Source organism: Ochotona curzoniae, unplaced genomic scaffold (assembly GCF_017591425.1).
Source record: "Ochotona curzoniae isolate NIBS_2020 unplaced genomic scaffold, NIBS_Ocur_1.0 contig_1014, whole genome shotgun sequence".
NCBI lineage: Eukaryota > Metazoa > Chordata > Mammalia > Lagomorpha > Ochotonidae > Ochotona > Ochotona curzoniae.
In genome coordinates, this window is record NW_024464920.1 from 34288446 (window position 1) to 34314606 (window position 26161).

Sequence of the window (26161 nt, forward strand, 5' to 3'; positions counted from 1 at the left end):
TGGAGGAGGGGATTTGAGGAAGGGGTAGGGGAAATCCCAGGGCCTATGCAACTGTATTATAAAATGATGATAATAATAATAAATGGAATAAAAATTAAAAGCCAAAAAACCCAGAAAAAATTGCAAACCAAACAGTGGGTAATAGGATTATTTCATGAAGGTAAACTATGTAATTTATAAAAAATTATACTTAATTTCCTTATTTAAGTCACACAAACACCAATTAATACCTAGAGACAAGTTAATTTAATTCTCACATCAATATTTCCTGCTTTGCAAATCTTGTCTAATTTTTATTTTTATTTTGCCTGTGACATGGTATTTGATCTACAGATTCAGTTCGTGTGTTTTTCCAATACCATATTTTAAAAGCATCTTTCTGTCATTTTACTATGCAATATGAGCCACAGTAAATATCTACCTTGGGATCAAATAAAAATTAGATTAGGATACTCACTACATTTTTCCTATATCACCTTTGTTGTAGTTCCTTTAATTTTCAGATATTACTGGTTGATTATTGTTAGTCTATTCTATGCTTTCCAAATTACACATTTTATTCCCAGTATGGTATGTTAGAAATGCAAATTAGTGTCTCTGATGCGTGCATCCCATACGGTGCCAGTTTGTGTCCCATCTGCTCCTTTTCTGGTCCAGTTCCTTGCCTGTGACCCAAGAATGTAGGGGAAGCTGGCCCAAGCCCACCCACATGGGAGGTGAGAGGATGCTTCTAGCTCCCAGCTTTGGACCCACTCAGCTCTGGCCATTGTGGTGTGAGTAAGCAGATGGAGGACCTCTCTCTGTAAGAAGGTAAACACATGCTATAACTACATGTGGGGATATCACCGCTGCCTTCCAAAATCTGCATTAACACAAAGCCAGAATCATCAGCAGAAGTTAGGACCCAAACTAAGGAACACTCATGGGCCATGGCATCTAGGCAGCAAGTCTAAACTCAGGCTCCTCTCTAGATATTTTTGACTATGTTTTTTTTTTTGATAGAAAAACATAGCAAATGGCAACCCAAATAGAATGATTGTGTTAAGAACAGTGAATACCAACTCTGGCGCAATGAGTTAGTAGCTAAATCTTTGCCTTGCTAGCGCTAAGATCCCATGTGGGTCTCAATCCATGTCCTGGTTGTTCAGCTTCCCATCATGGTTTTTTGCTTGTGGTCTAGGAAAGCAGCTGAGGATGGCCCACAAGTTTGCAACAATGTGACCGTGTGGGGGACCTGGAAGAAGCTCCTGACCCCTCGCTTCAGCTCAGCTCAGCTCCAGCTGTTGTGGCCACTTGGGGAATGAGCCAGTGGATGGAAGATCTTGCTCTCTGTCTCTCCTCTATGTAAATCTGCCTTTCCAATAAAAGTGAATAAATCTTTAAAAAAAATAAGAATAGTGAATATGTTTCAGGTGTTATGATAAATTATACTAACATATAGCAATGTGTGAATGAAATCCATTCTACATATTTAATTTTTAATTTTATTAATTGTATATAGATGTCTTGCAGGCAACTTCTATGAAAAATTCTTAATAGCAAGCAATAAAAATTATATCTAAAATAATCATTAGTGAATTATATGTTTTATACTTAGTATTATATTCATGAAAATATTTTACATGGATTAAAATGCTTTGTGGTCAACCTTGAATTCCAACAAAAGTGCGAGCTAGTCAAACAACTTTAGTAATCCATTGAATCCAGGTAAACTTGATTTTGGAATGCTTCCTGTGTCTAAAAAATTTTGACATTAAAATGTCATTGTTTTCTAAATTACCCTTAAAGAGCAATTTGCCTTAATTCACAGATTAACTTACCTAATTATTTCCAAATGATTTAATATATACTTGCCAAAACAATACACGTCATGATATTGAAGGCATATATGAGACACCAGCATTGCATATCAAGGGATTTTTTTAAAAAAGATTTATTCATTTTTATTACAAAGTCAGACATACAGAGAGGAGAGACAGAGGAAGATCTTCCCTCTGATGGTTCACTCTCCAAGTGGCCGCAACGACTGGAGCTGAGCCGATCCAAAGCCAGGAGCCAGGAGCTTCTTCCAGGTCTCCCATGCAGGTGCAGGATCCCAAAGCTTTGGGCCACCCTCCACTGCTTTCCCAGGCCACAAGCAGGGAGTTGGATGGGAAGCAGGGCTGCCAGGATTAGAAACAGCACCCATATGGAATCCTGGAACATTCAAGCTGAGGACTTTAGCAGCTATGCTAATGTGGCGGGGCCGAGGGATGATTTAAGTCATGGCTTCCTGCTTCCAGTTCACCTTCAGGATAATGTGCTTGAGACGGCAGCAGATGATAACCCAATACATATGTTTATGGCTTCCATATGGAAGTCCAGGATGGAGCTCCTGGCTTCTGGCTTTGGCATGGCTCCAATCTGACTTTTGGGACCATTCGGGGAGTCGACCAGCAAATGGAAGGTCACTCTCCATTTCTGTATCTTCTCTTTATGTCATCCTGCCTTTCAAATAAACACAAACTTCCTAAACGATGCACAAAATCATAGTTATTTATAAGACATACCTTGTGTATGAATAATAGTATACTACATGATTATATAATTTAGTTTTTATTTGGGGAACCATAATGAGATACTTAAAAAAATTTTTCCCTTAATTTCTTTAGTTCTTCATTGAATGCTTTTACACTTTTAAATGATCATTATCTATCTTTGAAAATAGAGTGGAATGACAAAGAATCAGGGAAATTTTTATTCAAATGCTAATTTTCTCACTTAAATGTTTATACAAACTAAGACATTTATCAAATGAGGTTAATAATAATATAATCAGATTAAAATTGGGAAGGGCATACATACTTGAACTTGTGCCTGATGTATTCTTACATTAGGCCCTAAAAGATCAATACTATTAGTAGTTCAAACCAACTAATGACTTCCTTCATTTGTCAAAAATTCTATAAAAAATATATAAAATATCTTCATGCTGATTAACAGATTTCAATATTTATGTACATTTCATTCATAAATATTCATGAAGCCTAGGAGAAAAGCAGTTATTAATTTTCCTTGTTTCAGTTCCAGGGAAACAGGATTTGTTATATTTGTAGTAGTTGCAAATTTTCTCCACAAATGTTTTAACTCAATTAAAATATATTCATGAATGTAAAATGTATAATGTATGATTTGCCAGTAATTATCTTGATATGCTTCAGCAATTTGCTCAGGGTCACGCATGCTCTAAAAGTCACTGAATTCAAGCCCAACTTTCTTTTTAATATATCATTCTAGAAAAAAAAATATTATTTGATCAGTAGAAGATCATCAGAAAATTGTTCCTAGTTGTACTTCCCTGGTCTCTGGAGCTGCCTCTGAGTCTTCTGTGCGTATGACAGGAGTCCAAGTATTTGGGCCATCTTTCGCTCCTTTCCCAGATGTATGAGCTTGATCAAGTGGGGAGGCCAGGACTCAAAAGGAACCTTATCCGCCAGAATCCCTTGTGATCAGCAGCAGTATAAATAGAGCCGAGGACCTTATAGCTAAACCATTCCCTGATTTCTGAGTTTTTATTCGCAATAAGCTGGATTCAGAAGTAGAGCTAGGGCTTGAACTCCAGTCCTCTGCCATGGGATATAGAGATCCCAGGCAGCAACCTAACTTCTGCCCAGTGTTTTGCCTTTTTATACGTAAGCTTTATAAAAGTATAACAATATGTGTACACATCACTAGGCCGTTACCAAGTTCACAAATGGAACTTCACTTAGGAGGTCCTCAACTTTAGCTCCTCTTAATAAATACACATGTGTTAATATAGTTTACCCACCAATAGTATCCAGTCATATTCCTTTGTTCTCAGGATCACAAAAGTTGGTCTATATGGTGCAAAACTTGAATTCTACAAAAGTGACTATAATTCTTAAGACAAAGAAGAATGAAATGTTGACTATATATACCTCTAATTAAAGCAAAAGTTACGAAGCTGTAAGGCATGGTGCAAATGCAAACATTATTCTGTATGTGTTATATAGTTGTCAAATATGTTACATTCATTACATATGATACAAATGATGTGCTCAAAGCAAATGAAACACGGAATATGGGCAATGTTCTAAAACTATGCTCCTAGCACTGACGTAAGAGTTCTTTCTTCTAAACACATTGGTATTTTGCAGAACCTATTGATTTGTCTGTTCTGATGTCTATTAGCCATACAACTGCAAAAGTCAGTCATGTAGAGCTGTTTGAATTTTAGAGTTGGTAAAGATGTAATTGGTTTTACTCTGATGTCACATCATTAAATACAGCTCTGTATAGTTTGCATTTTCCCCTCCTCTCCACCAACACCCTGGAAGTTTGAGGAGGATAAATGTATATTTTACATTGATTTTGATTAAATGGCTTTTGCCCTGCATAGTATGAGATGGCTAGGTCATTGCAGCAATTATACAACACAATTCCCCAAGCGGACCTTTCATCCTCTTGTAATATAAAATCAATAATGTCTAAACAAGGACCGAGATGGCATTTTAATGTTTGCCAAAGTGCATTTAGACATCTGAGCTGCCTCAGAGGTGGTTTCAAAATGCCTTTTGAAAGCAGTGACAAAAATATTTCTGTCTTGTTTATGTCTTGAAAATAGATCTTTATGGTTATGTCTATGGTAATCAACCTCAATCAAAATATTATTTAAATTTTTGATAAAAGTTTAATACATGATTCTGCTTCTGTAAAAGAATATTCAATATACATACAATAATTTAATTATATATTATAACTTATCATTACCTTTCTGTGCATTCAAACACATCCAATGAAGTATCATCTAATTAATATTTATATTGCCTCACAAAGTTTAAAATGTGGGACTTATTCAAAAGTAGCTGATAAATTCTATTGTAAAGCTTTTAAATCTATTTATGAACCTGATTTTTCTTTTTTTAAACATTTATTTATTTCTATTGGAAGGACAGATATACAGAGAGGAGGAGGGACAGAGTGGAAGATCTTCCGTCCGATGTTTCACTCCCCAAGTGACCGCAATGGCCGGTGCTGTGCTGATCTGAAGCCAGGAGCCAGGAGCTTTTCCCAGATCTCCCAAGCGGGTTGCAGGTCCCAAAGTTTTGGGTCGTCCTTGACTGCTTTCCCAGGCCACAGGCAGAGAGCTGGATGAGAAGTGGGGCCGCTGGGATTAGAACCGGCCCATATGAGATCCCAGCATATTCAAGCGAGGACTTTAACCACTACGCTATTGTGCTGGGCCTGAACCTGATTTTTCTAATCAATAGATTGAACAAATTTATGTTATTTTGTATTGAAGTAAAACATCTTTAGTTTTCATATAAGCACGACTGGGAAAATGATGTCTTATCTTATCTATTGATATTTACTTCAAAAGAAATATTTTTCCAAAAAAATATTCTCATGCTCCTTTCTTGCCAGAATAAGAAAATATAAAACCTCAATGACTAAGGAAGGCAACGGTTTCTTTTCTAGTTAGTGGATTATCTTCATTATTCATTGGACCCTAGAATGATATTTAGGAAAGATATTCAAAATCAATCCAGAAAGTATTTCAAACTGGTAACCTTTCATTGAGTGAGGTTAAGCTGACAAATGCTACAAAGGGGTAGAAGCTCCTCCGAGAAGCCCTTCATTTCAGTCTGCGCAATTGGAAGATCCAATTAATGCTTTATCTCACACAAAATTTACAGATCTTATGTAAGCAGGTCAGCTTGTTAAGCTAACTTACTCTTGCCAAGCGCATCAATACTTCACAAGTCAGAGAATAGGTCTAAATCAGCTACTACTCTAAGAAATCACTAAATTGATCAAAACCCTAGTATATCCCCAAATGAATTAGATCTCTTTTTTCATAAGGCAATGCTATATGTTTAATCCTGTTAATTTTTGCCATATCGCTGATTCCATCAGGTTATGGTGAATTACCTCAGCTACTAATTGTAAAATTCCCAGAGCCATTCAACTTCTCCATAATTTTTTCCTACCAAAAAGTGGCCACATTTTTAAATATTTCTATGCATTAGATTTCCTGTCTGTAAATTGTCGTTAGTTTGTATAGATGAGTCATTAATGTATTCCCAGAGTTTTTCGGTTTGTTTGTTTGTTTGTTTTGCCAGCCTATATTTCAGGAAATTTGAAAATGATGTGAAAACACTAAAAGCATCACTTTTTAGATATCAGTACTTTCCACATGTCTTACATCACCCAAGACCTTCAGTCAGGAAAAATGCTCCACTGAATACTCCACTGAATAAAATAGATTTTTTTAAAAAATTCTAACTCATCAAGTTGGTAACATCTACTTTTAAATACTATTTTAAATCCATTACATTATTATTTGTATAAAAATACATGAGGAAGAGAGCTGTTAAATTCAGCAACAAAACAGTGCATCACGGCTGTCTCTGTTTTATAACTTACAGGAAACAAGATGGTCCATTACCTCTCCATCCATGAACACGCACGTGTGTCCTGTGTGTAAGTCACGCTACAGCAATTGTCACATGCAGAAAAAACAACTTCCCACATATGTTGCTCAAATTCAAAAAATTGTTGAACTAAAGATCAGTTTTGATCGACCCTTATTGTAGGAAAAAATGCAATTTATCAATTGACTTGATTATACCTTGGGACTGAGATTCTCACTCAATTCAAACAGTATTACACTAGAAACAAGGCCGGCACATACCCATGCCCGCTTTGGGGCTTCTAGGAAGAAATCAAGCATTCAGGAAAAACTAAAGCAACTTTCTGCTTTCAAAGTTTTCACAGGGAGTTCATGAATTTGAAAAAATTACTGTTGGAAAAATTTGGATAAGGAACTTTTCTTGAACATAATATTTATATTAAATAGAAAATATGAATATGTAACAGCATTTAGTTAGTTCGTGGGGTGTAAACAAATGAAGAAAATAGTGTACTCTAAAAAGTTTTTTCACATTGTCTTTTTTGTTCTGTCCATGCAAAATTTGGTCCTTATGTTCCTTATAGTTGGGAGTATATAAAGTAAAATGAGATTGATTGTGTGTGTGTGTGTGAGTGTGTGTGTGTGTGTGTGTGTGTGTGTGTGTGTGAGTGTGTGTGTGTGTGTGTGTGTGTGTGTGTGTGTGTGTGTGTGTGTGTATTTGCACGGTAGGAAAAAAGAATCCAGAAGGATTGGCCTGGTTGTATTCCCTCTGAATCTCATATATATCATTTTCTACACTGATAGATGGTTATGATACAATATATGTCTTAGATATATATGAAAAAATTTATGTTCCCTGCCAGCAGTTTGTGAGCCATTTTTTTTTATTTTAGAATTTATTACTCCAGCCGAAATAAGTATAAGTACCAAAATATGAGAACCAAGAGCCAAAAATCTCAAACTGACAGTTGACATAATTTTGTAATTTTTTTAATCTTTCATTTTATACATTCACAACACAGTTGTGGTCACATCTTTTACTCTCATTGTGAGTCTTGATTATAATACATTATTGCCTTTAGAACTCAATTTATTTTTGAGTCTTTTGTATTACTTGAAATTCCACAAGGAAGAGCAGCCAGCCAGTATTTCCCTGGTACGTCCATCATATATAAACATGGCCAGTTTTGTAACTTCCTATTACCTACTTAAATAATGCCACAAATGCTGCCAGGAATATGTTGCTTAATACAACTGTAGCACACCGTATTTTACTAAAGCATAGAATTTTAAACATTCATTTGAGAAACTAGTTTACTTCCCCAAACGTCTGCAATGACTGGAACAGAGGAGTGATGCAAGGTGAGAACTGCACATTTACCGTGTGTGGTGGTGACACAAGCACTGGAACCATCAAGGTACTTCCAAAATGCATTCCCGGCGAGCTGGAGTCAGGATCCGGACCTGGGAATTGAGTCTAGGCCCTCGACGGGGACCTGAGTATGGCTCTCCCTCCTTTTTACTATTGTACTTATATAAGGTAAATAAGTTCCATCTTTTCACAATCCAGATTTGGAATCATACTGACACCTCCTTATTCCCTCTCCTTTCCCTCCTTTACATTTCAATTCACATTATAATCACAGGATTATGACTCTATTAGGTCAAGAATTCTACAAACAGAACATAGAAAAAATATTACTGTTCCTTAAGAATATAAAAAAGACTATAAACGATATCAGAACCTCAAAATTTCAATTTTGCCTCTATACATTAATTTTTTAATGTGTAAATTAGTTTCACTAGATGAGGTTGAATATACAATAGTTGTGTTTAGGGGACTTTTTCACTAAGAATGGTGATATTAATTTGCATCCATTCTTTTGCAAAAGATGGAGTTTCATTCTTTTTATGGCTAAGTAGTATTACATAGTGTCTGTGTAAACCACAGTTTCCTCATCCATTCACCAGTAGATAGACATCAGGGTTGGTTCCATATCTTAGCAATAGTGAACTGGGCTCCTATAAATATGGGAGTACAGAAAACTCTTTCTTGTACTGATTTCATTTTGGTAAATTCCCACTGGTGGTATGGCTGGGTCATGTGATAGATTATTTTCAAATTCATAACCACTATCTACTAGGCCAAGCATCTATCTGCAAACAAACATTTTAATAAATATGGAAATATTTAACTGCAAATGGCTCTAGAAGCATATAAAATGGGCAGATATTTGATGTCTTATATGCAGTTTTTGATGTCCTGTCCCTGTCTCTACTGACACTCGTTAATCATGAAAGGCAGTAAACTTACTGAACATTTAAGACAGAGATGTACTTAATATCAAAATAGTGTAGATTCAACACCGTAACATGAGAATATTATGAAGCATTAAATATAGAGCCCAGCATAATAGCCTAGGACCTAAAGGTCTTGCCTTGAATGTGCCTGGATTCATATGGGCAATGGTTGTAATCCTGGCTGCCCCACTTCCCATCCAGCTCCTTGCCTGTGGCCTGGGAATGCTGTTGAGGATGGCCCAAAGCCTTGGGACCCTACACCCATGAGGGAGACATGGAAGAGGCTCCTGGCTTCAGATTGGCTCAGTTCTGGCCGTTGCACTCACTTGGGGAGTGAATCATCAGACAGAAGATCTTCCTCTCTGTCTCTCCTCCTCTCTGTATATCTGACTTGCCAATAAAAATAAATATTAAAAAAAAATTGAATGTTGTCAGTAATTTATTTACCACTACAATTATTTATCCCAATGTGAATTTATTACCAATTACATACTTATTTTATATGTTTCTGTCCAAAAACATTTGTGGACCCAAATTTTACTGGAGAAATGTAGCTGAAACTAGTTGATCTTCTATAAATAAAACATTCAAAAGTATGTATTTTCTTAAAGCACTTATAAATTTACAGGAGGCAGTAGGTTGAGATTATTAGAGACATTCGAAGGAAGTAAATATATTTTGGTTGCGTGACAGAAATGAATTTTAAAACATCAGAAGACAAAATGTGGTTAGCTAATTATGGCCCCTCCAAAGAGATCTGTAGTTTTTGAAAATTTCTTTTTACAAACACACATGGATACCTGCACAGATTTTAAAGTATCTATAAATATTCATATTTGTGTAGAAACCTGATATTAAATATAACGTTAGCTGTCAGTTTTACAGATGTCCTTTACCCAGCTGTGGAACTTCCACCTGTAATTTCTTGAGCGATTTTAATAATGAAATTTATTGGATTTTGTCAAATTTCTCCACCAACTGAGATACTCATTTGTTTCCCTTTTCCTTCCTTCTATTAACATGCTGCAATATATCAGCCCTCTCTTTCTCCAGAGGGCCTCTGTTTTATTAATGAGCTTCATGACTTTGCACACCGCTGTACTTGTGAGCAGGAATTGGCAAGAATGCGCTGCAGAGACTGAGAGCACCTGCTCACCACAGCTTAGTTCAGGCAGAGAGCAACCCAGCGCCACTGACTACTGCCCACTCACTAAGGTCGCCCATCTGCTTCTCATGTTTCTTTGTGCTCTCCCACAAGCCAAAGGGTAACGGCTCGCCAATTACATTGTTGGGCTTGCCTTCTGCTTTTCAGAATCCTAATCTTTGAATGCAAAGGGACCATATTACTAATGACCTAATGTTTGACATGAGATCTGAATGATTACATACGGGCAGGGTAGAGCTTGGGGGAGAGAGAGCGAGACAGACAGACAGACAGACAGACACACACACACACACACACACACACACACACACACACACACAGTGAGAGAGAGAAAGAGAGAGAGAGAGAGAGGGAGGGAGGGAGGGAGAGAGAACTTCCCATACTGGTTCTATCCTCAAATCCATGGAATGACCCTCAACTAGTATTAATACTGAGAGCCAAGAACTCAAACCAAATCTTCTCTGTTGTGTGCCTGCAGCCCAGTCACTTGAACCATCAACTACTTCCTCCTAGATTTCTGCATTAGGAAGAGGCTGGAGTCAAGGTCCAAAGCCAAGTATTGAACTCAGGCATTGCAATTTAGAATGCAAGTGTCTTAGCCACCAGCATAACTGCGACCCAGAAATAACTTGCTGAGAGTTTAGATGTTCTGGGCAGCCTTCACAGGCTTTGACACTTCTTTGAGTCAAAACTTTACAGAATGAAAATCTCTGTCAAAAGTAATTTTTGAATTTAAATACAAAAAGGGATGATGAGAGAACAAAAAAACAGTATGGAAATAATATTATTTAAAGAATGAGCTGAGAGAAGCACAAAGTATGGAGAAAGGACAGCAAGAAAGAAAAATGAAGGCAGCAAGAAATGACCATTGTGGTGAGATGAGCCATTTCAGGCTGACAGTTCTTCTACCTCTTAAACGAATGTAAAGACTTGCGTTTTAAATGACAGATAAGGAAGGAAATAGGTTCATGTATAATTTCTAAGCCAATGGTGTGTCATTCTTTCCATTTCACAATTGCAATAAAAGGAAGTAATTGTTTTTGGCTGAGTGCTGATAGAATTTTCTGGCTTGCTGAGATAATTCCCATTCTTCCCTTTCAAGTGAAAGCCGTATCTTGACTCTGAGTTGTTCGTACTCAGATGTGTAAGTGATAGACAAAGCATGAGGACGAGACACTCACAGCACCGCATTATCAGAACCAAATCATGAACTTCTTTGTTCACCACCCAGAGCTCTGCCTTTCAAATAAATAATTCTTAAAAATGAAATCAATTATGGAAATTGATGCACATACTCAAATCCCACAAAATGCTATTAGAAAGACTAAACGAGGGCATAGGTACGTGAAAACTTATTATATTTAACAGTGGAGATGTTGAATACTCTTAAGATGTCAGCTTTCTCAGATTCATCTGCAAGTTGAACAAACTATCACAATGTTGCCATCTCACACAACTCTACTAGGTAACATTAAAATGTATTTGACAGTGAAAAAGACTGCAAGATGCCAAAGCATTCTTCACAAAAGAGCACTTGTTCTCCTGAGCTTCAAAAGTCAGTACCAGAATGTGCATCACAAGGGGGATGCAGATACAGAACGCTGGCTTAGCAGTGATAGTGCAGAAATAAACCCACACATGTGTGGTGAATTGATTCTAAAACAATATGTCAAGTCATTCAATGGAAGAAAAACATACTTACAAGAAGTAAAATTAGGATAACTGAGCATTTATAAAGCAAAAGCATATAGCAAGGAATTTACCATATGGCATGCACAGAAAAAAGAATAGACTTGGAAATCAGATGCTTCGCTTTGTGGCCCGATGGAATAAAGCACCTCATTAGATATGCACATCTCGTATCAGACTGTTGCTTGAAGCTCCTGGTGCTCAGACTCTGAGCTGTCTCCCTGAAGAAGATGGTGAAGAAGAAGGTCTAGATTCTAGGGCCCCTCATATCCACATGGGAGATCTGGATGAAACTCTACCTCTGACTTTGGTGTAGCCCAAGGCAAGCTATTGTGGCTGTGTGGGAAGTGAAACAACAGAAGGAAAAGTAATCAACCACACTGTCTCTTTGTTGCTCTCACTCTGTCTTTTCTGTCATTCTGCTTTTCAAAGAAAAGAATTCTTAAAATAAGTTTGTGGACAAGAGTTGCACAGCAGGCTAAGAAATTCCTTGCTGTGCTTTTGTCTCATATGGGCATGGAGAGTGAATTTAAATGCTGCTACTCTGCTTCTGATCAGACTTCTTGCTAGTACATCTGAGTAGGCGGCTGGTGACAGTTCATGTGTCTAGGCTCTCCCAACCTTGATGCAGTTCCAGGCTCCTGACTTCAGCCTGGCCAGGCTCCAGTTGTTATGACCATTGGAAATTTACAAAAGGATGGAGACAAATGAATATTTCGATATCCTAAAAACATGCATACATTTCCTTTTATTAATTTTAGCCATTTGAGTGGATAAGAACTGCTAGCACATGATGATTTTGGTTTACAATTTTTCCAGTGATGTTCAATATCGTCTCGTGTGTTTATGACCCACTTGTACATCTTTAGATATTCTGCGTGTACTCAAGTCTTTCACTCATTTTAATTGCACTATTTGCTTTTTCATTATTGAATTTTAAGGTGATTTTCATTCCTCCTGAATGCATAGTTAATAACAAAAATATCATAAGGTATATCATAGGGGTAACAGTTCATACCTTGGCCATTCCAACTCAAGTTCAGGTCCTTGCTATAGGCCTGGGAAAAACAGCTGAGGATGACCCAAGTAACAAGGGCTCTGAAATACCTGGAAGATGTCCTGGCCTCTGGCGTTGGACCAGTCTAGCTCTGGTCATTGTGGCCATTTTGCTAGTAAATAGGTGATGTGTGACCTCTTTCTCTCAGTCCAGGAACTTAGCAAAAATTTGAGGCTGAGGGGATTTCAAAACAACTTCATTGGTGGTAAATAATCATGACATTTGTGCGCAGTCATCTGTGTCATTTGTATAAAATAGATAGGTGTGCAACGCAAAAAAAAATGCTTGATGAATGAAGAGATAAAGAAAAGATCTACATAAGTTTCTAGTGTCATTGTTTGTCTATTGATCAAACACTGAATGGAGTTACATATGAAGCTACTTCAAAACTTCATGGAATATAAAACTAAAAGATAAGCTTGCTTTAAAATGCCCCAGAATGAAATCCATGCATAGTTTTTTTCCAAACATGCAAATTTGATTGATTTTAAAAGGACCTTCATTGTCATGTTACGTACCACATTGTTTTTGTTATAAAACGATTATTTGACAGCTGATATAAATCTATTGTAGTTCTGCACAAAATATTTCTGTTTCTGTTGGCATCTAAATCATAGGACAATGACCAGCTGGGGCTGTTATCAGGAATTGGCAATCTACAGGCCAGCACATTGCTAAGTTTGGACCACTTCCCATTTTGTAAATAAGCTTGATTAGAAACTCAACCATGACCATTTGGTTGTGCTTTGTGTAAGTTGATTTCTGTGAAACAAATGCAGGGTTGAACTGTTGCCACAGAAACTATATGGCTGGAAAAATTTAAAGTATTTACTATTTGGCTCTTCACGCTTACCAAACTCTGCGACATATAACATCAATATTGATTCTCTCACACCACAGAGCCAGGTTTACTGCTGTTACAAAGTATTGTGGTTAACAAAATAGCATCTTAAATTATATTACCGGATAAATTCTAGGGAGTTCTTTGCCTGTATGACCTTGATTAAATCACTAGTTGAAAACATTTCTGTGGTCACTTAAGGAAAATGAGTATAAAGCATTTATTCATACAGTCTGTAAATATAAAACATATCCAAAAGTGCTACTCTTATATCTAATACATAATAAAAACTGAAATTAATTTTTATTAATAATAATGAACTCAAGCTTCATCTGCTTTTACTTGACCTTCATTATCTGTTTCCAGCGCCTGTGGCCATTTGTGATCTTGAGCTTTAAGTATCTAATTTTCTTCCATCATATCCACTATGTTAAAAATATTGTTCCTTGGGAAATTTTAACACCTTGACAATAAAATCTAGGTACATGAACGACAAAATGAAGCCACAAACTCTCTACCAAAAAGTAGATGCAAGGAAGAAATTCCAATTTTGTATTCAAAAGTAGAGTTGTACTCAAAAAAGAGAAAAGCTCATTATGTGAAAGTTCGCAGTATTTTCTTTCTTTTTACTGTACAAATTCTTATTTAAAAGATGCCTTACCACAACTAGGTAATAGTATGTATTTTATGATTAAGTAGCTTGCCATGTCAAATAAAAATAAAACACTTCAAGCCAAATTCCACAATTTTGTTGTCTCATTCCATGACCAAATTTTAAATTTAATATTAAGGCAGTTATGAAGCTTTTGTACTTTAATCAAAATTGAAAGGTGAACATTGATGATTAGCGTAGAAGTTTAAAGTAATGCTGAATTTTCTAATTAAAAATGAATACATCTGTTAAATATATTCTATGAACACTTTTCTTGACAACATTATAATTTTATGAGTATTTTGATATTCTAAATGAGAAAACATTTGCCAAGAATCTGCCTTTACCTTCGAACAGGTGTGGATACTGTAGGTGGAATATACTAATACCTAAACAACCATAAAAATAAGAATTATTAATATGTTAACAAGAGGTCTTATCACAATTAGTTGATCCTACATTTGAAAAATCAAGAATATATCAAAATATTAAGAAAATAGTCTATTGATCCTCTCAACTGACTGAAGAAATTGAGCATTCATCTGTAATAATTCAAGTATCTCAGCAATTTAGATAATAAGGAAATCTTCCCATTCTGAAACATGACTTAATGGAGAAGCCTGTGATAGCGGTTTAATGAGCAGAAAGGCTGTCAAGATGCCATGTTCTGACCCTTGAAATTTTTTTTTAAGATTTATTTATTTTATTGGAAAGGCAGATTACATAGAGGAGGAGAGACAGAGAGGAAGATCTTCTGTCCGATGATTCACTCCCCAAGTGACCGCAACAGCCGGTGCTGTGCCGATCTGAAGCTAGGAGCCAGGAACTTCTTCCAGGACTCCCACGTGGGTGCAGGGTCCCAAGGCTTTGGGCCATCCTTGACTGCTTTCCCAGACCACAAGCAGGGAGCTGGATGGGAAGCAGGGCTGCCAGGATTAGAACCAGCACCCATATGGGATCCTGGCATGTTCAAGGCAAGGACCTTAAACATTATGCCATTGTGCCAGGCCCGTCCCTTGAATTCTGTAATGACATACAACACAGGGACATCAGAAATGTAATTCATATTAGAGTACTTGGTATGTAAAATTTTCTGTGATGCTTTGATCTGCAGGTAAGAGTGAGAGCAAATACAATCTCTTTACTGCAGTGTGTGTGTGTGTGTGTGTGTGTATGACATATGGTAAAAAATAAGTTATATGATACATATTCCACTTGGTTCTTTGTACAAGTAAAAAAAAAATGAAACAGCCACAACAACAACAAGAAAACACTCAAAAGAGAACAAAACTCCACAATTTTGAAATAATAAATGGAAGTAGATGTAATGGAGTAATGGAAACCATACTGCCTTGTATTAAGATGAGTGTCTAGTACTCATTTATGGGTCATTTGCTGGCATACAAAACTGGAATGGTTATTGGAGATAGTATAGTGAAAAAACTGATTTTAAAACCAAGAAAATTATCACCAAGAATCAAGTATTTGGGGGAGAACCATCTATGCTCTAGTTTGAATGTGACTTTTTTCTTCAAACTCATGTAGGACTTGAATCACCCAAGTCCATGCTCATGCTGTTAGGAGGGTAGAAATTTAATCCAACCGCCGCGTTTGAAGGTGGAAAGTCTTTAAAAGTGATATGTAAAGCCTCCATAATTGAATCCGGAAAGCTCTGTGCGGAGAGTGAGAGGAATGATATGTACACACATCATGATATGATGGTGAGAAGATGAGACCTTTGTCCAGAACATCATCATATTATTAGCCAAATAAACTTCTTTTTCTTTAAGATTTCTTGATTTATATAAAAGGCAGACAGAGACAGGGTGATAGAGAAAATGAGAGACGGAAAAGAGATCTTCCATCTGCTGGTTCACTCCCCAGATGGACACAATAGCCTGGGCTCCTTCACAGGATTTTGCCACGTGGGTAGCAGAGTTGTACTTACCGGGACAACCTTCCACCAAAGAACTGGGTTAGAAGCAGTTCTCCGGGGATAAGAGCAGGTGCTCTGATAAGGGATTCCAGCACTGCAAGCAGAGACTTGCTACACCAGAGTGCTAACCCACCAAATTTCTGTTCTTTATCATGCTAGCCTGTCTGAAGTATTTTGATTCAGTAGCAAAATCTAATACCATATGCATTATATGAGTTATATTATCTTAAGTAAGTATTCCTTTTGATGACATTTCATAAATTAAGCCTTTACAAAGATATTTTGGGAATGGCCTATTTTTAAAACCCTTTTTATATGGTAAATGCTAACTAAAGATCACTGAGTACTATGGCTTGGCCATTTGTTTAGATGTTTCCTAAAGGGCTATTTTTTTTTTTCCAAAATTAAAGAACAGAAGAAAGTAAGGAAGACGTGGCATTGAGAGAGAGAGAATACAAGGGCAGGAAGTATGATTATCATGTTAGACTTATATGAAGTATGTGAAATCTGTTGTCTTTATAGTACTAAAAATTTAAAAAGATGAATCAATAAAGTGTCCAGTATTTTCTATTTTATTTTCACTACTAAGGAATATAGTGTAGTCTAACTAACTCATGATTAGAAGTATGGTGTTTGGTAGTTACTCCTGGATTATAAATGGACCATAAAATTCTAAAAATGGAGCTTACTCATCATATAGTCGCTAAAGTTTCGAAATAAATTAATTACCATGAGACATCTATCTTACAGTTGCCTCATTTTTATGGGGATGGCTCCATATGAATCATTATAATTGAGCTATTTTCTTCAATTGACAATATTAAATAAGAATCTATTCTGTTAGATATTTTTTATGAATGTGAGAATTTAGTGACATAAGAGAATTTCTTCCTTCTTTCATGTGCTTTAATGGTCTGATGGGACAAACAATCAATACAAATATAAAAAAGAAGCATTAGAATTTCAAATGTTGAGAAGTTTCATAAAATATAAAGCAGAAGCAGAAACAGAATTTTCAGTAAACTGGTGGATGGAAACTAAGTTATCTGCTAAGACCATTAGCTAAATCTTTCTTAAATGATTTACATATACTAAGGAGTAGAGATGATAAAAATGGGAGGGGCTTGGAAACAAGTGTTTTTGCACAAGGTGAAATGTAATTGTAAAGACCAAACTTCAGTTGCCCAAACAACAGAAAAGCAAGAATGCCTAGGATTAATTTAATGTGAGAAATAATTACAGTGGCTGAATTAGGTATGTTTGTAAAATTCTAAGACATTTATATCATAATTATTAAATCTCTAAGGAATTATGGTGCAATTTTATAATGTTTACAAGAGGGTTAGTGTAAAGTTACGTTGTTATGGGCTGCAATAGAAACAATATAGGCAGGAAATTCATATTAGACCATTATATGTCATGTATGTGATATGCATGAATAATTTAGGAAGAGAAATGTTCTTTTATGCATAATAAAGTATTGCAAAAAAGCAAATCAAAGAAGCTAGAAAGGATATTATTGTTGTAACTCAGAAAGGGAAGAGAAATCAGCTGTGCAGTGAAACAGGGTAAGTAGTAAGAGGTGATTGGATTGCTAATTTATTCTAGAGATAACGGTAACAGGAACACTAATTAATTGAATATCAAACTGGAGGGACATGAATTGATCAAAGATGACACCAGAAATTTTGTCAATTTTATCCCAAGGTCTTTAAAAAAATTGTAAGTATTGTGGCTGACACTAATCTTGCGAGTTCTGAGTCATGGCTTTGTTTGTGTTTACAAATGGTATTGATTTAGCCCCGGTGTGGTGGCCTAGTGACTAAAGTCCTCACCTTGCATGTGCTGGGATCCCAGATGGATGCTAGCTCTAATCCTGTCAGCCCTGTTTCCGATACAGCTCCCTGCTTGTGGCATGGGAAGGTAGTTGAAGATGACCCAATGCATTGGGACCCTGCATTCATGTGGGAGACCAGGAGGAGGTTCCTGGCTCCTAGCTTCAGATCAGCTTTTGGTCACTTGGGGAGTGAATCCTCTGATGTCCTCTCTGTCTCTCCTCCTCTCTGTATATCTGACTTTGCAATAAAAATAAAATCTAAAAAAATGCTATTGATTTTATGTGTTGATTTTGTATTCTACAACTTTTCAACAGTTACTTATGAGTTCTAGTAATCCGTAAGTACAGTCTTTTGATACCCCTATGTATAGCGTCGTATCATCAGCAAAGGTGGATATTTTGACATCTTCGTTACACAGCTGTATCCTTTGGATTTCATTTCTCGTCTAATGGCTCTGGCTAAAACTTACAGGATGTTTGAATAGTAATGAGTGGTGTGGGCATCCTTGTCTAGTTAGGCATCATATTGGAAATGCTTCTAACTCTTTTTTATTAAGTATGATGTTGGCTGTGGGTTTACCACAATGTCTTAATACTGTTGAGGCATGTTCCTCCTATGCCCAATTTGCTTAGGAGCTTTTGTTTGTGTGTTTGTTTTGTTTTTTAATCATGAAAGGATGCAGCATAGCCATTCCACTCCAGAGAATATTCCCAAAGAAAACTCGTTAGCAAGTGAGAGGATTACCTCTAAACCTACAGTTATAGCAACTCATCTCAGAATAACTAAGACATGGAATCAAGCAGATGTTCATTACTGATGTTTGAATAAGGAAAACATAGTTTACATACACTGGAATGCTACTCAGCTTTCAAAGAATGAACTCCTGTCTTTTGCAATGGACACAATTGGAGACCATTATGCTCAGTGAAGTAAGACAGTCTTGAAAACATATTTTGGCTGATATTTGGTTACTGATATTTAGTGTTTTTGATACATGCTTACTTGTAGCACATCTATACTCTTGCCTGTATGCTTTTCCATTTGCTGTTTATTGGATATTCACGAGAGTGTTAAATTTGTAATTATAAAATAAGCTGAAAGTAAGTCATTGTAAGAATTAAAAGAAAAGTAGAAAAAGAAGGGGACAAAAGGAATATGGAAAGAGGGAAAGAGGAATGATAGAGTAGGAACTATCATCTGTTCCTAATGAGAAATACATTAATTTTGTTTTCTTTGTATTTAATTAAAATATATTCACATACTTATTCATGAACCCTATGTGTTTCTGATAAAGCAATCACAAGCCATGCATGGCCTTCAGATTAAATCATACTAGATTACTAGCCTTATTCTGCCAATTTCTGGTGGTGTGAATTTAGTAAAATACCTTTAACTTCTCTTTCTTTTTCAGATCTGCAAAGAACATGTTAGTAATATTTGTTGTTCCTTTGAAGATAAATTTTGAAAAAAAATACATGCTATGCTTTTAAATTGGTGATATATGTGTATGAGAGGAGCTATAGGCCAAGTTAAAGGATGGACGTAAGACTTCCTACATTATATTACCAATTGAAGAGACTCTATAAGATCTTCAGGGTCAGTTGTTCACTGGAAGTTCTCATCCAAATGTATTTTACTAATGATTGTGATTTTATTATAGTGGAAAGACTTCAATTAAAATTCTATAGATAAGAAACACAGGACAAAGTCTGGGGAAGTTCCCCAAACGCAGAGCTCTTAATCCTAGTCTGCCTTTCAAGAAGCCATGGACTGTCTTTGATTTTAAGATTTACTTCTTTTCATTGGTAAGGCAGCTTTACAGACAGAAGAAAAGACATAAATAGAAAAATCTTCCATCTTCTGGCTGCCTCCCCAAAAGTCACAACAGCCAGAGCTGAGCTGGTCTGAAGCCAGTAGCCAAGAGCTAAGAAGGCATGGGCTGTCTTAACTGCTCCCATTGGTGGCTGTGAGAATAAGCAGGGAGCATCGCCAATCAAGAAATCGTATCAAGTCTGCTGCCCCAGATCTATATCAGGTCTCTTTTAGTGCCTGTCCATGTGACTGAATTCATCTTCAGAGATTCCGTAGGTGCCGTGTGACCCAAATGTCCCTCATAAATTGCACTTTTATAAAGCTCTATAGTGACTCAAAAATCCCAAGTTTGAAGCACTCATTAGGCTGTACAATCTAAGAGGCTGGAAATTTCACCCAATATTTTAGGACAAACACTAAACAATTCTGCACTAGACAGCATGAATTTTATACTTCTATTGTGAGAATTGAAGCAGATAATACATTTAAACTTTTGGAATTTTACGTAGAGAGGATGAGCTTCCAAGAGCGTTCTCTATGGCGGGAGATGGTGATGGAGTGAGGGCTTTCTACTGCTTAAAGAGAAACATTCTAAAATCTTTCCTCAGTCCCCTGGCTAAGCCAAAGTCACTACGGACCAACGGCTTCTAACCCTCGAGAAATTCTGAATGGCCTCATGATGTCTACCTGAGAATAAACAGTTTCCACTCCATACAGAACACTCACTTTATGGGTAACTTGATGCCAAAAATTTTAATAAATATTTGAAATAACAATTCTGGGGAATTTTCCCACTTCCATAGTATTGTTAACCATTATCAATAACATATTTACCCTACAGTGCCAAGCCATTTACGTGATTTTAAATTTACATTAATTTTCTTCTTTTATTACTGTTTTCCATCTGTTCAGATTCAACTGCACTAATAACTATTAATGTTTTATGTGACAGTAGAGAAAAATTGTTCTGAGAGCTTTTAAAGCAATGGAGTATAAAGTAAAGGTGAATCAGGAAATAAAGTTTTAAAGTAAGATTAGGAATGTTTTAATGAGTGGTATGTAATTGACAACTAAACAATGTAAATATATATATATATAATATTATCAAGATATTGATGCTATTAATATGATACACATCATCCAAGTGCTGCATCAAAAATGAATCAGTCAAGACTCACACTGGTGCACACATGGAATTCCAGTGCTGCAGGTGGCAGTCTTACCTGTTATACCACAGCACTTGTCAACAACATGTTTCTGGAGTTTACTCAGCCAATAACTGCTATTTTGTATCTTTTGATCAAAACCTCCCTATATTCTCAACCCTTCAACTCATTGTAATAAATTGACATATATATATAAAGGTGAGAGCATATAAAATCTGTCTTTCATATTCGACATATCTCACTTCATATAATGCTCATATTTTTCGGCCATGTTGATTAATGTCTGGATTGCATTTCTAAAAAATTGTATGTGTCAAATATTTATATATGGCTACTGGATTTTTAAAATTCTTTCATTTGTCTACCCATGCTTAGTTTGAGTCTGTCTTTGATTCTATGTTGAATAAGGACAAGATGAACATGTAGTGTAGAAATCTCTTTGAGATGGTGTTTTTATTTCTTTGAGTCATAGAATCAGAAGTAGTATGAATGAGCCATACAGCCATTGCATTTCCAGTTCTTGAGGAATTTTCATGCTGTTTTTTTCTAAAAATGACTACCAATTTATATTCCACTCAATAAGGTATAAGGGTTCCTGTTTTCCACAAGCTCTACAACACTTGTCCGGTTTTGATATATAGAGGACAGCAAGTAGGGCAGAGGTGCTGTGTTGTCCCATAGTGGTACTGATTCCTATTTTCCTGATGATTAGCAGCTGTACACTTGTCGTCCACTTGTATTATCTTTCTAAAGAGGTAAATGTCTATTCAGGCCCTTTGTTACCTTTGATCCTATCATTTATTTTCTGCTATTAGTTTGTTTATATACATTAGACATCAAGCTCTTATAGAATACATGAGCTGGGAAGTCTTGAATTGCTTCAAGACTTCAAGGTGATAACTTCTTACATAACGCACTGAAGGCACAGTCCTAAAAGCAAAGCTAGACAATTGGGATTATTTCAGCTTTAGAAATTTCTTCACAGAAAAAGAAATAATAAAGTAAAGAGACATCTGACAGAATGGGAACAAATTATTTTCAAGTTACTTATCTGTAAAAGGATTATTATCCATACTATATCTTCAACTCAAAAAAACTCAGCAACCAAAAAGAACAAATTCAGTTAACAAATTGGCAAAGGACCTCAGGATTTTAAGACAGTTCTCAAAAGAAGACACCCACGAACCTTACAGATTGAAAAAAGAAAAAACAAAACCCATAAAACTAAAATCTCAGTATCACTCGGTATGAAGGAAATGTGGACTAAAACCAAGCCGAAACATCATCTCAGTCCTGGATGAGCATCTATTACCAAAAAGCAAGAGTAACAAAAATAGTGAGAATACGAAGAGGAACTCATGCATTGTTGGTAAGAATGTAAACTCATGCAGCAATTGTGGAAGATAGTAGGAAGATTTCTATAAAAGCTGGAGATAGACCTGCAACTCCACTCCTGGATGGGTTTCCAAAGGGCATGAGCTCTTATGTGGGTGCAGGGTCCCAAGACTTTGGTTCATCCTCCACCAATTTCCCTGGGTAGAAGCAGTGGATTAGATGGGAAGTGGAGTAGCTAGACCACTAACCAGTGCCCATAAGATATCCCAGCATTTGCAAGGGGAAGGGTGGCCAATTTAGTCATTGCACCAGGCCCTACAGTCATAATTCTGTAACACCTGAATTTACTTGGGGATGGAAGTGAGATCGTTCTCTCATTTTACCGCCATTCAACAAAGTAAAATATAAAGGACAAGAAATGTCATTTCTGAACTGATACACTCATATGCAATAACTATTTTTAATACTGAAACGTTAATCCTAGAGTTTACAAATTGTATTACCTTGGATATGACATCAGCTTTCTGCTACTGCCATGAAGTGAAAATGTGGAATACCATGAGGTGGCATGGTGCTTACATCAAGAATGTCAGTGTGATTCGAGGAAGTGTCCATAAAACAATACATGAGTGATGGTGTGCAAGTGCAAATGTAATTGTTCATCCCCAGATGCTGTCAACACATCAGCACCAGAGCAGAACATGGAGTCAAGGCCTGAATGAGTCAGTCATTGACCGATCTCGATCAGGCACAGCTACTCTAATACTGCATCATTGCCTACGTTCAAGCCGAGGCTCTGCTTTTAGTTGAACTCCTAACATGTATCCTGAGAAGCACAACTGATGGGTCATGTGGTTGCCACCCATGTGAGAGAACCAGAATAAATTTCAAGCTCCTGGCTTTGGCCTTGATCAGCCCTGACTGTCGCATATATTCCAAGAATGATGCATGAGGTAGAATCCCAGGCTTTTGGCTATGTCCTGGTCCATTCAATGTGGCAAGTTAGGGAAAAAGCTAGCATAAAATGAAAAAAAAAAATCTCTCTCTGTCTATCATTTTCTGTATATTACTCTGCCTTTCAAATAAATAATCAATAATAAACTTTAAAAAAAATTTAGAATAGGAGTGCTGGCTGCCCATAGCAGCACCAGTTCTAGTTCCAGCTGTTCTACTTCAGATCTAATTCCTTGCTCTTGACCCTGGAAAGCAACACAAGATGGCTCAAGTCCTTGGAACACTGCATCCACTTGGAAGACACAGAGGAAGCTCCTGGAGTTTTGGCTTTGGATTAGCTCAATTCAGGATGGCGTGGCCACATTTGGGGAGTGAACTATAAAGATCTCTCTCTTCTTCTCTGTCTCTCTCTTTCTCTACTTCTCTCCATAAATTTGCCTTTCAAATAAAAATACATAAATAAAATGTGAAAGTTTTGTAGTAATACAGAAAGGTTTTCTCAATAGTCTTCAATATGTTTACATGATCTTGGCATTTGAAAAAATACTTTTGTATCAGATATATGAAATTAATTACATTATCTGATTAATTTAACTTGTCCAAGATTCGTTGAGCTTTTAAAAAGTATTTGTTAAAAGATCTGTTTTGATATGGTATAGACACATGAAAAAGAGACACAAATAACCAATTTATACCTTGAGCAATGATTAAATTGCTGAGAAATAAAGGAAGGACATTATTATGCATGTTGGTAAATTCTCTCTCTCTCTCTCTCTCTCTCTCTTTCTCTCTCTCTCTCTTTCTCTCTCTTTCATTTGAAAGTTAAATTTACAGAGAGAAGGAGAGACAAAAATCCTCCATCCAGTGTACTACCGAAGTGGCTACAATGACTAGAGCCGAGCTAATCCAAAAGCAAGAGTCAAGAGCCTCCTCCAGGTCTCCCACGCAGATGCAAGGTCTCAAGGCCTTGGGCCATCCTCTACTGCTTTTCCAGGGCACAAGCAGGGGGCTGCATGGGAAGTGGGGCAGCCAGTTCACAAACCGGTGCCCATGTGGGATGGTGGAGTTTGTAAGTGGAGGGTGAGCCAGTTGAGTCATTGCACCAGCTCCACCAATATGAATTTTAAGAAGATTTTCTCCAACTTTTGTATGCCCAACACTGTTTAGATTAGCACAGATATTACTTTGTTTTATTACAGACCATTAGAACATCAGTCGAGATATGATCTAAAGCATTCTGTTCATCGTTCTGTACAAATGCTGTGAAAATTGTGTTTGAAATCCTGTGCAGAAACAAAGATCCCATGATAACCTGACAAATAAAGTAATCTGAGAAAAGCAGATACCAATTCCTTATATTTGTCTAAATAGAAATGAGAAAATGCTAAAAACCATTTCTAGGCAAAGAAAGGAAACAGAAGGCCACACAATTATTCATTGAATTCAGGTTTCCATCATAGACAATTTAGACTGGCCAAAAGAAATCCTACCGTATGGTTTAGAGATAATATAATGGAGCTAAATAGCCATAGACTGGCAGAAAACAAACAATATAAAAACATGAAAGCAAGATTTATGCTCCTAGGCTTCAAGTTCAGGATGTCAGGATTTAGAAAGTGACAAGGACAGGAAGCAGCGAGACGGCGTTCTGAACTGTTTTTTCTAATTGGACCCTCAGAAGTTGTTTACAACTGGACGAGATAATATACCAAAAAAAAGGGGTAATGGACTGAAAATGAAGAAACAAGTTTTCTGGAATTGATTCTCTTATGGATCCAGTAGAATCCTGAATATATCGCACGTATCCTCTGAGGCTCTAGCTCCGAAAAAACAGAATCTTCAGGCAAATTTCAGGCTACTTACTTTTCCTAAGTGCTGTGTGAATTAGTCTCTTAAATGTCACCTGAATTGTATGCATTCCATGAGTGTCCTAGATTAACTGCCAATCCCTCTATTGATAAATTCTGGTTGGCAGAATTAGTACCGGAGACCTTTTCTTGTAAGAAGGCAGGTTATCAGGAGTAAATTCTCACACACCTGATGTCTTTCAAAACTATTTTGAGGGGGAAAAAAATGCAGTCTTTTAATGTTTTCAGCTATAACACTACACATATGACCATGAAAGAATGCGCTTAGAAATGAAGCTATCTGAAATATAAACAACATGGCTTTTTATTGCTAATCAAAATACTGGCTTTTTAAAGATTTATTTAATTATTATTTGAAAGGCAACTTTTAGAGAGAAAAGGAGACACACACACACACACACACACACACACACACACACACACACACAGAAATCTTCCTTCCGCTGGTTAACTCCACAAATGATTGCAACATCAGCCAAAGCGGAGCTGATCCGGAGCCAGAAGCTTCTTCCAAGTCTTTCATGCGGGAGCAGGAGCCCAAAGACTTGAGCCACTCTCCACTACTTTCCTAGGCCATAAATTGGGAGCTGGAACAGAAGTGCAGCAGATAAGGGCCCAGTACAGTAGCCTAGTGGCTGAAGTCTGTGCCTTGCTTGTGCTGGGATCCCATATGGACACATACTCATATCACGGCTACTGCAGCTCCCTTCCAGGTCTCTATTGTGGTCTGGGAAAGCTGTCAAGGACGGCCCAAAGCCTTGGGACCCTGCACCCGTGTGGGAGACCTGGAAGAAGCTCCTGGATCCTGGCTTCGGATTGGCTCAGCTCCAGTCATTGCAGCTGCTCAGGGAGTGAATCATCGGATGGAAGATCTTCCTCTCTGTCTCTCTTCTCTGTGTATCTGCCTTTCCAATAAAAAATAAAATAAATCTTTTAAACAAAAGGATAGATCAATGTAAAAGAATCAATGTGAAAGAATCAAGAGTACAGGAAAACTTAGATTCAGTCACCGATATTAGGTAAATTTGTCACAAAACTTAAAAAAAAAACTCTTTTCACGAACAGCACTGGAAGGATTAGGCATCTGTACACAAAAGAATAAATTTGGTGACCTCTCTTAATCCATGTGTAGCAA